The sequence below is a fragment of the Rhinopithecus roxellana genome, chromosome 14, assembly GCF_007565055.1.
Source record: "Rhinopithecus roxellana isolate Shanxi Qingling chromosome 14, ASM756505v1, whole genome shotgun sequence".
Lineage (NCBI taxonomy): Eukaryota > Metazoa > Chordata > Mammalia > Primates > Cercopithecidae > Rhinopithecus > Rhinopithecus roxellana.
The window spans coordinates 26,678,127-26,693,484 of NC_044562.1; positions in this window are offsets into that span (position 1 = coordinate 26,678,127).

Here is a 15,358-nt window from a genome sequence, read left to right on the forward strand (position 1 = left end):
ACATACCAATAAGCCTAATATGGATCTCTTAGACTTCTAGAGGTCCTAATATTCAAAAAGTTATTTGAGGTTAAAAAGACTGAACTTAGAATTTTAAATTTATTTTGGAAAGTTTGTCAATATTAAAGATTTAAAACACATGATCAAAATAGACTCACAGGTCACTGTAAAATATAATAGTCATTCATATAGCAAAATCGATAATCAAAGATTTTAAATTCAAAGATTTTAAAAAAGCAAAAACTTTTGCTCTTTGATAGAGAAGAGATTCATTTTTTCAAACAATCAAAAACCTAATAAAGACAGCATGAAACAAATGGAATCTGTCTCTCTTCTTTTTATTTCTATTTTTTGCAGTTGGCTTAAAAGGTAAACCAAAATATTTACTATCTTTCATTAATGCTACAAAAAAATCTTGTTCAAAAGAGAAAACCAAATTTTACCATTGCCTCAGTATATTTTTAACGCTAAAGATAATGTTAACAAAACCTTATAAACAAATCCAACCAAGCTCAATTCAGTTTAGAACACAAAGTGTAAGATTTTTATAAACTTTTTATAACCTCTTACAATTTTTCCCATTATTTATTTTTTTAACTTTCTATATCCATTTAGGTTTTTTTTTTTTTTTTTTTTTTTAAAACAGAGTCTTGTTCTGTTGCCCAGGCTGGAGTACTATGGCACAATCTCAGCTCATCATAATTTTTGCTGCCTAAATTCTCCTGCCTCAGCCTCCCGAGGAGGTGGTATTACAGGCACGCACCACCACACCTGGCTAATTTTTGTATTTTTAGTAGAGACAGAGTTTCACCATGTTGACCAGCCTGGTCTTGAACTCCTGATCTCAAGTGATCTGCAATACCTCGGCCTCCCAAAGTGCTGGGATTACAGACAGGAGCCACTGCGCCTGGCCTCCAGTTAGTTTTATCTATCTCTTTTCCTTCCATTTAAAGCAACTTTTAAAAATCTCTAAACTAGACATAATTTCTTTCCCTTCAACAAAAACCACGTTTTCATGTGGTTAAGAAGTTATAACTTTTTTTTTTTTTGACCAAAAACACATCCTATTGTCCTTATACACACTTTGTGTGTGTGTGTGTGTGTGAGACAGAGTCTTGCTGTGTCCCCTAGGCTGGAGGGTGGTAGCGCCATCTCAGCTCACTGCAACCTCTGGGTCCTGGGTTCAAGCGATTCTCCTGCCTCAGCCTCCCAAGTAGCTGGGATTACAGGCACGCACCACCACACTCGGCTAATTTTTTGTATTTTTAGTAGAGACGGGGTTTCACCATGTTGGCCAGGCTGGTCTGAAAACCTCAGGTGATCCACCCACCTCGGCCTCCCAAAGTGCTAGGATTACAGGCGTGAGCCACTGGGCCCAGCCTATACACACTTTTTACATTAAATTGTTTGTCTTATATATAGTAGTTTTCATTATGTATACTTACTACAGTGTTAACGCTTAGCACTCTAATTTTCAGTGAATACGTAGGAAATAAGAAATTTTTTTTTTTTTTCCAGAGACAGAGTCTCACTGTGTTGCCCAGGCTGGCCTCAAACTCCCTGGCTCAAGCTATACTCCCACCTCTACCTCCCATAGTGCTGGGATTATAGGTGTGAGTCACTGTGCTTGGCCAAAATAAGCAACTTACTTTCAATCATGTACCAACAATCCGTGACTACACATTTTACAAGTCCAGAGACATACGCTTTTCAACAGAACAACTCTTTAATATGGAATAGGAACATTTTTACTAACAGATCCTCATAACTTTTGTTCTTCTGAAATAAGAAGCCAAAAGTATATGAGTCTAAACTCATATTCAGCGACTGATTAGTCTCAGCATTACATCTTATCTGGAAAGGATCTAGCCCGTCAATGAACTTCTGTCATTTAATTTAGCTTAGCAAACCCCTAAGGGTAGAGCTACTAAAGAGATTTGAGAAATATTTCTAGGTAAATATATTACAAAACATAACCTTATCAGAAATTCACTTATAAACTTTTATACCCTTTATATTCATTTACTCTTAGCAATCATATTTGGAAAACTTTATGAGACTCTAGATAAATCTAGCTACCATCCCAAGCTAAATTTTCTATCAACCAGTTTTTTTTTTTTTTTTTTTGAGATGGAGTCTTGCTCTGTCACCAGGCCAGAGTGCAGTGGCACAATCTCGGCTCACTGCAACCTCCGCCTCCCGGATTCAAGCGATTCTCCTGCCTCAGCCTCCCGAGTAGCTGGGACTACAGGCATGTGCCCCCATGCCCAGCTAATTTTTGTATTTTTAGTAGAGACAGTGTTTTACCATGTTGGCCAGGATGGTCTCAATCTCTTGACCTCGTGATCTGACCACCTTGGCCTCTCCAAGTGCTGGGATTATAGGCGTGAGTCACCATGCCCGGCCTATCAACCAATTTTACATTACTATACACCAGGCAAGTATCATAAAATCAAGAACTTTAAATTTAATACATGCACATTTTGCTGATAATTGAGAAGAAACAGTCATTCCCATCAAACCAATAACATTAGACTTGTCCCATCCAACAAAAGATTACTAAGTCATGTGGACTTGAAAAGCATTTGGCTTATTTAATTAATTTACGAGTACTCCTTTATTTATAAGCCCAAATTGTACTATAGACAATACACAAAGAGACATGTATACACATGTATATGCAAAAATACAGACAGACACAAGGGTCTTATAGCAGTTTTAAAACTTTAGCCATGAATCAGGTAAAACTCACTAGTTTAAAGGGTCAGTTGGATTCAAACTGTATCTCTACAAACAGAATAGGCTGAAACTTATCTGCTCCACATGGCTGAAACCCTTAGCGAATTTTAGACAAAACAAGGTAGCATATTTACATCTCTAGCACACTCGGAGAACTCAAGCCTCTCCAAGAAGCCTGGGCATTTTAAAGGAAGATTGAAAGGAATGCCAAGGTAACATAAATCATAGGAATAAATTAAAACAAGTGGGACTGGTTCCTTGAACAGGAATCGAACTTAGGCTCCAACGGTGAAGGACTAAATCCTAGACAATAACCTAGAGTGGAGAGCCTTTCTTTTTTCTTTTCTTTTTTCTTTTCTTTTTTTTTTTTTTTTTTTTTTTTTTTTGAGACAGCGTCTTGTCCTGTCACCCAGGATGGAGTGCAGTGGCACAATCACAGCTCACTGCCGCATTGACTTCCTGGGTTCAGGTGATCCTCCACCTCAGCCTCCCAAGTGGCTGGGACTACAGGTGTACACCACCATGCCTGGCTAATTTTTTGTATTTTTGGTAGAAATGGAGTTTCACCATGTTGCCCAGGCTGGTCTCGAGCTCTTGGGCTCAATGAATTCTCCCACCTTGGCCTCCCAAAATTCTGGGATTACAGATATGTACCATTATGCCTATTCCTTTTTTTTTTTTTTTAATCCTACAGGGAATCCAAAGCAGGTAGTTTGAGCATTTAAAGGGTTTTAACTTATTTCAGATCTGATTTCAGCTGGAATGCTGCTTACCTAATTCGCTGGATGTTAGCATTTCAGACAAGATTTACATTTCCAAGGGACTTCAGGACATTTAAAGAGTATTTTCTGATATTGGGTCAATAAGTCATTAGTGTCATTCATTAGTCCTAGTTTACAAAAAACTTGTTAAATCTGGGCGGGCGCGATGGCTCAAGCCTGTAATCCCAGCACTTTGGGAGGCCGAGACGGGCGGATCACGAGGTCAGGAGATTGAGACCATCCTGGCTAACACGGTGAAACCCCGTCTCTACTAAAAAAATACAAAAAAAAAAAAAAAAAAATTAGCCGGGTGAGATGGTGGGCGCCTGTAGTCCCAGCTACTCGAGAGGCTGAGGCGAGAGAATGGCATAAACCCCGGAGGCGGAGCTTGCAGTGAGCTGAGATCCGGCCACTGCACTCCAGCCTGGGCGACAGAGCGAGACTCCGTCTCAAAAAAAAAAAAAAAAAAAAAAAAAAACTTGTTAAATCTGTATTTTTTTATAACCTTAGTAATTTTATTCTCATTCTGTAGTTGTTGTATTTGTTTCTTCTGTTCTAAATTTTAATACAGTTCTTCCTTTTTTGACCATCAGTTTTCCAATTAACTGTTTCATTGCCCTAAACAATTGTCAACTAAGCACTCTTAAATCTGCACCCTCAAATGGATCGCTTCTAGGTGAAACAAGGCAGAAAAAATTTATTCATACATCTCAAAAGCAGAAAGTGTGGCCAGGTGCAGTGGTTCATGCCTGTAATCATTGTACTTTGGGAGGCTGAGGTGGGGGCAGGGTTCAACTGAGGTCAGAAGTTGAAGACCAGCCTGGCCGATATGGTGAAACCCTGTCTCTACTAAAATACAAAAATTAACTGCGCGTGATGGTGGGTGCCCGTAATCCCAGCTACTTGGGAGGCTGAGACGTGAGATGGGAGACTCGAACCGGAGAGATGGTGGTTGCAGTGAGTTGCTATCACACTGCTGCACTCCAGCCTGGGCAGCTGAGCGAGACTCTGTCTCAAAAAAAAAAAAAAAAGAGCAAACAAACCAACAAAAACAACAACAAAAAGCAGAAAGCCAGACTTCAGGCCTAAATATTGTACCATCATTTGCCCAAACCCAGAGAGTACAGGTGAAAGCTCAATTTCGAGACACCTTGGCCAGGAGAAGCACCTAAACCAAGGGAAGACTTGTCTCAGCCCTCTCCTTTTTCCAGATGCACAGAGGCAGACATCCTTACAAAAGGAGATTTCCTTTACGGATATAAATCTTTTTAACAAAAGTCTTTAAAAATAGCCAGCTAAATGCCAGAAAGGCATATTTTGGAGACACATCTGGTTCAAGGCTGTATGTTTATTTTTTAAAAATTTAGCTTCTGGCTGGATGGGTGGCTTACGCCTGTAATCCCAGCACTTTGGGAGGTTGAGGCGGGCAGATCACGAGGTCAAGAGATTGATACCATCCTGGCCAACATGGTGAAACTTCATCTCTACCAAAAATACAAAAATTAGCTGGGCGTGGTGGTGTGTGCCTATAGTCCCAGCTACTCAGGAGGCTGAGGCTGGGGAATCGCTTGAACCTGGGAGGTGGAGGTTGCAGTGAGCTGAGATGGCGCCACTGCACTCCAGCCTTGTGACAGAGTGAGACTCTGTCTCAAAAAAAAAAAAAAAAAAAAAATTTAGCTTCTGGCCAGGCACAGTGGCTCACGCCTGTAATCCCAGCACTGTGAGAGGCCAAGGTGGGTGGATCACCTGAGGTCAGGAGTTCAAGACCAGCCTGGCCAACATGGTGAAACCCTTTCTCTACTAAACAAAAAAAAAAAATTTAACTTGGTTTGGTGGTGCATGCCTGTGATCCCAGCTACTTGGGAGGCTAAGGCAGGAGAATCGCTTGAACCTGGGAGGCAGAGGTTGCCATGAGCCAAGATTGCGCCACTGCACTCCAGCCTGGGTGAAAGAAAGACTCAGTCTCCAAAAAAAAAAAAAAAGAATGAAAAATGTAGCTTCTATTTTTTGGTTAAAATGACTGAGTTTAGCAGGGAACCCATCAAGGAATATGGTGAAAAATGCATTCTCTATGTGTGAACTCAGCATGGGCAGCTCTGAAAAACAAACAAATCTACTTAACCTGAGGGCCTACCTTTTATAAACACTTTTTATATACAAATTCCTAGGACAGCTCTTTCTTTAACTTTTAGAACAGGACAGTAACTAAGCCAAAAATTAGCAGATTCAATTTTCCTTATCACTTAAGCTTTTCATTTACCTTTTATAAAGAGTCTTTTAAAAGAGGCAATTTGCTGGTACAGTGGGATTATTAACACCTATAATCCCAGCACTCTGGGAGGCCCAGGCAGGAGAATTGCTTGAGACCAGGAGTTCAAGACCCTGTCTCTGTTATAATAAATACAACAATTAAATAAAAGAGGCGACACATTATGAAAATATGTTCAGAAGTTTTCACACATCAATAGGCATACTTCAGTGAGACAAATTTGGGAGCCCTTATTTAAAAATGCACTTCTTCTTTTGTATTTATTTTTTTCTTTTCTGAGACAGAGTCTCACTCTGTCACTCAGGCTGGAATGCAGTGGTGAGATCTCGGCTCACTGCAACCTCCGCCTTCCAGGTTCAAGCAATTCTCCTGTCTCAGCCTCCTGAGTAGCTAGGATTACAGGTGTGCGCCACCACACCTGGCTAATTTTTGTATTTTTAGTAGAGATGGGGCTTCACCATGTTGGCCAGACTGTTCTGGAATTCCTGACCTCCTGATGTGCCCACGTTGACCTCCCAAAGTGCTGAGATTACAGGTGTGATACTCTGCGCCCGGCCACAGATAACTTTTTAAAATTGGGAACTGTTCTTTATATTGTTATGATGATGGTCTCAAGATTGTATACCATTACCCAAAGTCATCAAACTTTTCACTTAAAATTGGCCAATTTTATCATATGTAAATGATACCTTACAAATCAGGAAAAATGATGCTGTAGAATACCTGATGTCTGAAAATTTCAGTGTTTTGGGAGGCCAAGGAGAGAAGATTGCTTGAACCCAGAAGTTGAAGTCTGCAGTGAGCTATAATTGTGCCTCTGTACTCTAGCCTAGGCAACAGAGCAAGTCCCTAACTCTGTCTCTTAAAAAAAAAAACGAAAAGAAAGAATAGCTGATGGAATGAAAACATGTAATTGACATATTAAGCAACCGAGGAAATTTTAAAATAGCTCATATGGTATAATTCTGTATATATTACATATGTATAAAGAGAAATAATATAAAATCACTTGAAAAGCATACACCAAAATGCTAACAGTTTTCAGTTTTACCTCTGGATGGATGAGACTATAGAGAAGCTTTCTTTTTTATATTAAATGTTTTCTATATTTTACTTTCACAACCACTTTTTTAAGATTTTTTTTTTCTTTTGATTAAAAAAAAGGTCTCACTATGTTGCCCAAGTTGGTCTCAAGCTCCTGTGCTCAAGCAATCCTCCAGCCTCAGCCTCCCAAAGTGCTGGAATTCAGGCATGAGCCACTGCACCCAGCCTTAAAAAGATTTTAATGTAGAAAAATTCCTTCAAACATATGTGGTAGTCAATGACTGGGATGGCCACTGTTTTTCAGCCAGAAGAGTTTTTGAATATAGGAAATACAATCATGAAAAAGTCACCGAAAGTGTGTGAGCTAGTGAAGCTTTTGTCATGAGAGATGATCCTCATTCATCCCTGACAGCAGGGGGCTTGCATGGATGGTGAATGTTGCCAAAGATTGTTGTCTTTTTCTTTCTATCTTTCCCTTCTCTCAAATACTAACAGAATCTCCAGTTTTTAGCTGGGTACATGCCCATCCCAAATCATGATCACATTTCTCAGTATTCTTTGTAGGCAGGTGTGGGTGTGTAACTAAGTTCAGGCAATGGAATGAAAATAAGTGTTGGGGGGAACTTTCAAGTTTTGCCCTAAAAGGAAAGGGTTATAGCTGCACGCTGCATTTCCCTCCCCTCCCCATTCCCATTGCTTGGGATTGTGAGAGCTGGAGCAGCCATCTTGGACCAAGAGATGAAAGTCACACGTTACAGACAGAAAAGCAGTAAGATCAGAGGAGCTTAGGGCTCCTAATGATTATGGAGCCACTGTGCCAGCCCTGGACACTTATGTGACTACTATATGAGAGTGAGATGAAATTTCATCTTGTCTTAGTCACTACTAGTTTTTTTAATTTTAGTATTTTTCTTTTCTTTTGATTTGTTTATTTATTTATTTTTTGGAGACAGGGTCTTGCTCTGTTGCCCAGGCTGGAGGGCAGTGGTGCAATCACGGCTCACTGAAGCCTCGACCTCCCAGGTTCAACTGATTTTTCTGCTTCGGCCTCATGAGTAGCTGGGACTACAGGTGTGTACCACCACACCCGGCTAATTTTTTAAAAATTTTTTATAGGGACAAGCTATCCCGTGTTTTTTTTTTTTTTTTTTTTTTTTAATATATAAAAGAAAAATATCTCTTTTTTATAGAGACAGGTATCCCTATGTTGTCCAGGCTGGTCTCCAATTCCTGGGCTCAAGTGATGCTCCTGCCTTGGCTTTCCAAAATGCTGGGATTACAGATGTGAGCTGCCACACTCTGAGTCACTACTATTTTGAGTACCTCTGGTGTAGCATTAGGAATAATATTCCCCATCAAAATCTTCAGTCAATCAGGCTCAATAGAAAACATACTAAAGTCTTTATCTGGGGTCTTTAAAGATTTAGGAGAATTCATTCTAAGTAATCCCAGAATAACACCTAGATTATTAAAGAAGGCTACTGTCTCTAGAGGGTAAAATCCCATGACTTAGCTCCAGAGAACCAATGAAAAGATTTCTTTAATCTTTTGTTTTCTACCTATTTCTGAGTTTCTTTGGAACTTGAAGTCCAGACCTGAAAAAGGAGTCAACCAGGTCTACCTCTGGGCAAGCTCTTAGCTCCTCCAGGGGATCCATGAATTCTGAAAAGATTCAGACCTGACTCAGGATACCCAGGACATCTATAAATGTATTACGATGGATATAATGTGGACCTATCATAATTGCCACCATTTACTGAGATCACACTGTGCAGACATTGTGCTAAGTGCTTTCACGTCAGATCTCACTTAATCCCAAGATACTCTTGGCATGAGCCTGTATCATTATGCCTTATTTTAACAAAAACCCGAGGCTCAGAAAGGTGAAATAACTTACCCAAGATCATACTGAAGGGGTCTGTCTGACTCCAAAGCTAGTTTCCTCAAAAGTTCTAGAAACAAACTTGGTCTGGAAGGACACTTCTTCTAGCATAGACTCCTCCAATGGCCGGGCCTAGCAGAACAAACTAGTCAGCATCAGCCCGTGTTCGAATATCAACCTAATTTTGTCCCTTGAAATTTGGCTTGGAGGAAGCTGCAAACAGCAGTGTCCCATTTTTTGTTGAAATGCGATTGAAACGGCTCATTGTTTTTTTTTTTAATCCCAGTCCCCTATGAGCCAACAAATTGCCAGGACACAATTGCAAGCAGTTCTAACACAATGACTGCAGAGAGTTTTTGTGATAATAAAATGTAATGGAAGCTGGCAGGGAGGATTTAGGAGGCAGTCTTGCTATCTTAATTGTCAACAACGATAATTAGTTTATGTAAGGACATCGCCTTGCTTAGAATTTAGCTTTTTTCTTTTTCTTTTCTGAAACTCTGAATTACTTTTGTACTTCCCTGGCATGGTAACATTTGCCTTTTATTTATTTAATTTAATTAATCTATTTTTTTAAAGACAGAATCGTGGCCAGGCTCAGTGGCTCATGCCTGTAATCCCATCATTTTGGGAAGCCAAGGCAGGCAGATTCCTTGAGCTCAGGAGCTTAATACCAGCCTGGACAATATAGTGAATCCCCATCTCTATAAAAAAATACAAAAAAATTAGCTAGGCATGGTGACACATGCTTGTAGTTCCAGCTACTCAGGAGGCTGAGCTGAGAGAATCACGTGAGCCCAGGAGGTCAAGGCTGCTGTAAGCCTAGATTGTGCCACTGCACTCCAGCCTGGGCAACAGAGCAAGAACCTGTCTCAAAAAAAAAAAAAAAAAAAAGAGTCTCACTGGTCTCACTGTGTCACCCAGCAAGACTCTTTTTGTAGGGATAGTGAGACTCTATCTTTAAGATTAGCCAATGTTGGCTAATATTTTTTTTTTTGGGTGGATGGAGTCTGGTTCTGTCGGTCAGGCTGGAGTGCAGTGGCACAATCACTGCTCATTGAAAGCTCCGCCTCCCAGGTTTGTGCCATTCCCCTGCCTCAGCCTCCTGAGTAGCTGGGACCACAGGCACCCGCCACCACACCCAGCTAATTTTTTTTGTATTTTTAGTAGAGATGGGGTTTCACCATGTTAGCCAGGATGGTCTCGATCTCCTGACCTTGTGATCCGCCTGCCTCAGCCTCCCAAAGTGCTGGGATTACAGGTGTGAGCCTCCGCGCCCGGCCAATGTTGGCTAATTTTTATCTGTACAGATAGAGTCTCGCTATGTTGCCTAGGCTTGTCTGGACTTCTTGGCCTCAAGTTATCCTACTGCCTGAGGCTTCCAAAGCGCTGGGATTACAGTTATGAGCCACTATACCTGGCCAGCCTTTTAAGAATGTAAGAATATTAACAATTTAGGTCGATTAAATATTTTATTTCAAATAGTAGATATTTTTCATGTAGAATCTACTGATTTTAACTATTGCTATTCGGGATCTTTATGCCCTAGATAATATATGGGAAAATGCATATAACTGTGGTAGTTGTGAACAAAGTAACTGATATGGTTCGGCTGTGTCCTCACCCAAATCTCGTCTTGAATTGGTAGTTCCCATAATCCCCATGTATCATGGGAGGGACCTGGTGGGAAGTAATTGAATCATGGGGGCAATGAGGAGCTGTGAGTGGATTAAACCTCTTTCCTTTATAAATTACCCAGTCTCAGGCAGTTCTTTATAGCAGCCTGAGAATGGACTATTGCCATTACTGTTAATGCAAGAGTTCATATGTCCTCCTCTTGTTCCTCTGTGGTGTGTCTGCTGTGAATGTTGGAGCCCCTTTAAGACAGAAGCATACTCTGAATAAAGCATCATTCCCAGGTAAAGCCAAGTCTATTCAGTACAAAGAGTTCAAAGGTCCTCTCTGGGGCTTGGGAGGGCCCTAGCTATATGTTCTTGGGGTTTTTGAGAGGTGTTTGTTTCTTGAGACAGAGTCTTACTCTGTCACCCAGGCTAGAGTGCAATGGTGCGATCTCAGCTCACCGCAACCTCTGCCTCCCAGGTTCAAGCAATTCTCATGCCTCAGCCTTTTAAGTAGCTGGGATTACAGGCACCTGCCACTACACCCAGCTAATTTTTGTATTTTTAGTAGAGACAGGGTTTTGCCATGTTACCCAGGCTGATCTTGAACTCCTGGCCTCAAGCAATCTGCCCATCTTAGCCTGCCAAAGTGCTGGTATTACAGGTGTAAGCCACCACGCCTGGCCCTTGTTCTTGTTGTTAAAGGGCAAAGCTGCTGCTCTCATGCCCCCTTAACTCCATCCACCCATCTCTCATATAGCCTAATTCTAAAACAATGAATAAAAGAGAAAACTCACTATGCCTGTTTGCTATCATTTTGGTTTCAATCAAAATAGAATAGTCACACAAAAGCAAAGAATGGTGAATTTTTTTGGGGGGGTGGGGAGACAGGGTCTCACTCTGTCACCCAGGCTGGAATGCAATAGTGCAGTCATAGCTCACTGCAGCCTTGACCACTTGGGGTCAAGCGACCCTCCCACCTCAGCCTCCTAAGTAGCTGGGACTATAGGCATGTGTCACCATGCCTGGTTAATTAAAAAAAAAAAAAAAATGTAGAGATGGGATCTCACTATGTTGACCAGTCTCAAACTCCTAGGCTCAAGCAATCCTCCCACCTCAGCTCCAAAGTGCTAAAGATCAGAGGCATGAGCCACTGTGCCTGGTCAATAATGTTAAGCATAAAAAGGAAGAAAGCCAAATTAAAAAATATATATAGGCCGGCCGGGCATGGTGGTTCACGCCTATAATCCCAGCACTTTGGGAGGCCGAGATGGGCGGATCACGAGGTCAGGAGATAGAGACCATCCTGGCTAACACAGTGAAACCCCGTCTCTACTAAAAATACAAAAAAATTAGGTGGGCATGGTGGCAGGCACCTGTGGTCCCAGCTACTCGGGAGGCTGAGGCAAGAGAATGGCATGAACCCGGGAAGTGGAGCTTGTAGTGAGCCGAGATCGCGCCACTGCACTCCAGCCTGGGTGACAGAGTGAGACTCTGTCTCAAAAAAATACACACACACACACACACACACACACACACATATATATACACATATATATACACACACACATATATATATATGCCATAGCAATTGCTGAATTGCCACCCTCTGGAATGGCTTCAGCAAGGTGTATATCTTATTCTCTAATTCAATTGCGGAAGCAAATTCAACATTCAATAAACATTGACTACATCTGTCTTCCAGCCAGGCGCTAAACACCAATGACCGCAACACGCAAATCCAACCCACTTATAAAAATAATCAACCACTCCCTCATTGACCTACCCACCCCATCCAATATTTCCGTATGATGAAGCTGTGCTATGCATCAGGGATTAAAACGCAAACCAAAAAGCATGCATGAGAAAAATTCATGAATCCCTACACTCATAGATCTCACGGTCCTGCGGGAGGAAATGACCATCAGCTTGTAATCAGCACCAAAATCAAGGTGTATATACAGTCCTATATAAATGAAGATATGAGAGAAGACTCATATCTGCCTGAGATTAGTCAGGAAAACATGTTGAAAAAGACACTTAGAGTGAAGGCATGGAGGACTTTCTAGTAGCTTGCTAAGGGATGGAGGTGGGGGCAGGCATTCCAAGGAGGAGTAGTCATATGAAGAAAGGCACATCTGCAGGACAGGGTGTGACTTTATGGATGACTATGCCCCAGGACATTACTGATAGAAAATACTAAAATATGCCCGTGGTTACCCCTTGGCTCTGGGATTAGTGATGAATCAGTTTCAGCTTCATCATTCCCTGTCTTTTCCAAAATTTAAACAAATAGACTTAAATTATTTAATGAGGAAAATTATCGCAGTTGTTCTTTTGGTTTTGTGTAGTGAATGGAGCATTTGGGAATATGGCTAGGAAGTAAAGAGGTCAAGATGCTGAGGGTGAGAAATGATTCTGAAATAGAGACTCTGGTTAGGGCAGCCTCAGAGTTCCCTGAGTTGAACAGATTGGCCTCTGTCTGAGAACAATGGTTCTTAATGCTGGCTTAGGTGCTTGAAAATACAAATGCCCAGGCCTCACCCAGACCAATGAACAGAGACTCTGGAGTGGGATTCAGCCTTAGTAATTCCCCCAGGGTAGGCTCTTAAGCAAAGGGTGGGTACAGCCAGACATGGACACCCAGGAATGTGTGTGCAATAGTGAGATATGGTGGAGGCTGAGAGGGGAGAAATGAGGCCAGGAGGGAAAAGGGCAGTGCTCAGAAGGGCAGCAGCCAATGACATTTTGGGGCTAGAAGAGGTAGAAATATGCCAGATGAAGGAGAGGGGAAAGGACATTCCAGGCAGAGAAAACACTGCACAAAGGCGTGGAGGTTTACAGGAAGCAGGAAGCAATGTTGTGACCGGAACAAGGTGCAGAGAGGACAGGAGGAGACGAGTAGGGTGAGGTTGATGACATTGGGTTTAGTTTATTTTTAAAAAGTCTTTGCGCTGGGTGTGATGGCGCACACCTTTAGTCCCAGCTACTCAGGAGGCTAAGGCGGAGGAATTTCACTGAAGCCCGGGAGTTCAAGTCTGCAGTGAGCTACGATCATGCCACTACACTCCAGCCTGGGAGACAGAGTGAGACCTCATCTCAAAAAAAAAAAAAAAAAAGAAAGAAAGAAAGAAAGAAAGAAAAGAGATCTTTGCTATTAAACCCTTAGCTTCTCAAGATAGATTTTCTTTTTTGCCATTAATCAGTTATGTGCATGGCTATTGAGTTATTACTGATTTTCACATTATTTCATCTTTCAAGTTTCAGTTGTATGGATACTGCAGTTAGTTCTCATTGGCCAACGCTCATAGTCTATAATTTGCTTAATGGAGACAGGCTGTCACTCTATTGCCCAGGGTGGAGGGCAATGGAGCGATCTTGGCTCACTGCAGCCTCGAACTACTGGGCTCAAGTCATCCTCCCGCGTCAGCCTCTCAAGTAGTTGGGACTACAAGTGTGTGCCACCACACCTAGCTGATTTTTACATTTTTCGTAGAGATGGTGTGTTGCTGTGTTGCCCAGGCTGGCTTTGAATTCCTGGCCTCAAGTGATCCTCCCACTTTGGCCTCCCAAAGTGCTGGGATTATAGACTTGAGCTGCTGGGCTTTGCCCATAATGTTAGTATTTAAAACAACAGAGTCTATTGGTCTAGAGCAGGAGTTCTCAGCTTCAGTATGACTGGCTTTTCACGCTGCATAATTCTTTTATGGTGGGGGACTGTCTTGTATATTGCAGGATATTGAGCAGCATCACTGGCCTCTACCTACTAGATACCAGTAACATCCACCCTCCACCCTCTTTCATGCCCATTCGCAGTTGTGACAGTCAAAGGTCTCCAGCCATCACCAGATGTCACTTGGGGACAAAATCATGCCCCACCTTCAACTGAGAACCATTTGTCCAGAGATCTAGAGTCTAAATCTAGACCGACTCTTCTCAAATGTGCCTGCATATTAATTCCCTGGGGATCTTGTTAAAGTGCAGGTTCTGGCTCAGTAGGCCAGGAGCGCGGTCCCGGAGATTTTGTCTGCGTAAAAGGCTACAAGGTGATGCTGATGCTGCTGCTCCAGGAGTAACCAACACTTTTGAGTAACCAGGCTCTAAACCCCACATATATTCACCCCATTGAATGGGATGGGGGTCATGTTTATTGTAGCTTTCCATATTAATGCATTTGAGAATTGGCTGCAGCCCCTGAGTATTCCTAGGATCCCTTTATGCTGTTTTATAGAATTCATGAAGATGAGGGCTCACAAATACACTGAAGGTCATCATTGTGTAGCCTGCAGCCCTGGTTAATTTATGTATGTAATATTATTCACCTGGAAAGCTTTCTTTAATTGCCACATTGTTAATTCATCCAACTGTAGGAAGAGCAATTATAATTTGATCTTCACTGGCAGCAAATGGTTCCATTTAGTCACGTGACACTTTCTTATTCCAATCACACTCCATTGTCTAATGAAAGTCCATTTTTGGATCATGATAAAATGTTGTCTCTTTAAATAGCCTAGGAGTTTTTCAGCTGATGTAAATTCAGATTGTCCACCCAGATGAGCCTCACATGATGGAACAGATGTGATTTGGAAGAGTTGAGCTGGAAAATACGTTTTCCAAAATTAAATAATATTTTCTCCAACTTACATAATAGGAAGTATATTTCCCTTGAAATTATACCCTTAGAAGACAACCATCTAGGAGGATGTCACTATTAAAAATCCATTCAACATTCTTTTATTTCACAAATATTTACTGACCACTACAACCGGCCAGGGACAATTGCAGGAGCTGGCAAGAGAACTATGACCCTGGCCAACAAGATGTGGTCTAATGGGGAAGGCAGACAACATATGGGATGATGTTGGACAGAGATAAGTGGCCAAAAGGAAAACAGTGATGCTCTGATATGGGAGGTGGTACGGGTGGTCAGGGCACCCTTTCTCAAGAAATGTTGCATGGAAGCCAAGATGCAAACGAGAAGGAGATGGCTCTGCAAAGATCTGAAAGAAGGACATATCTGAGGAAGGCAAAGTGATGTCATGTA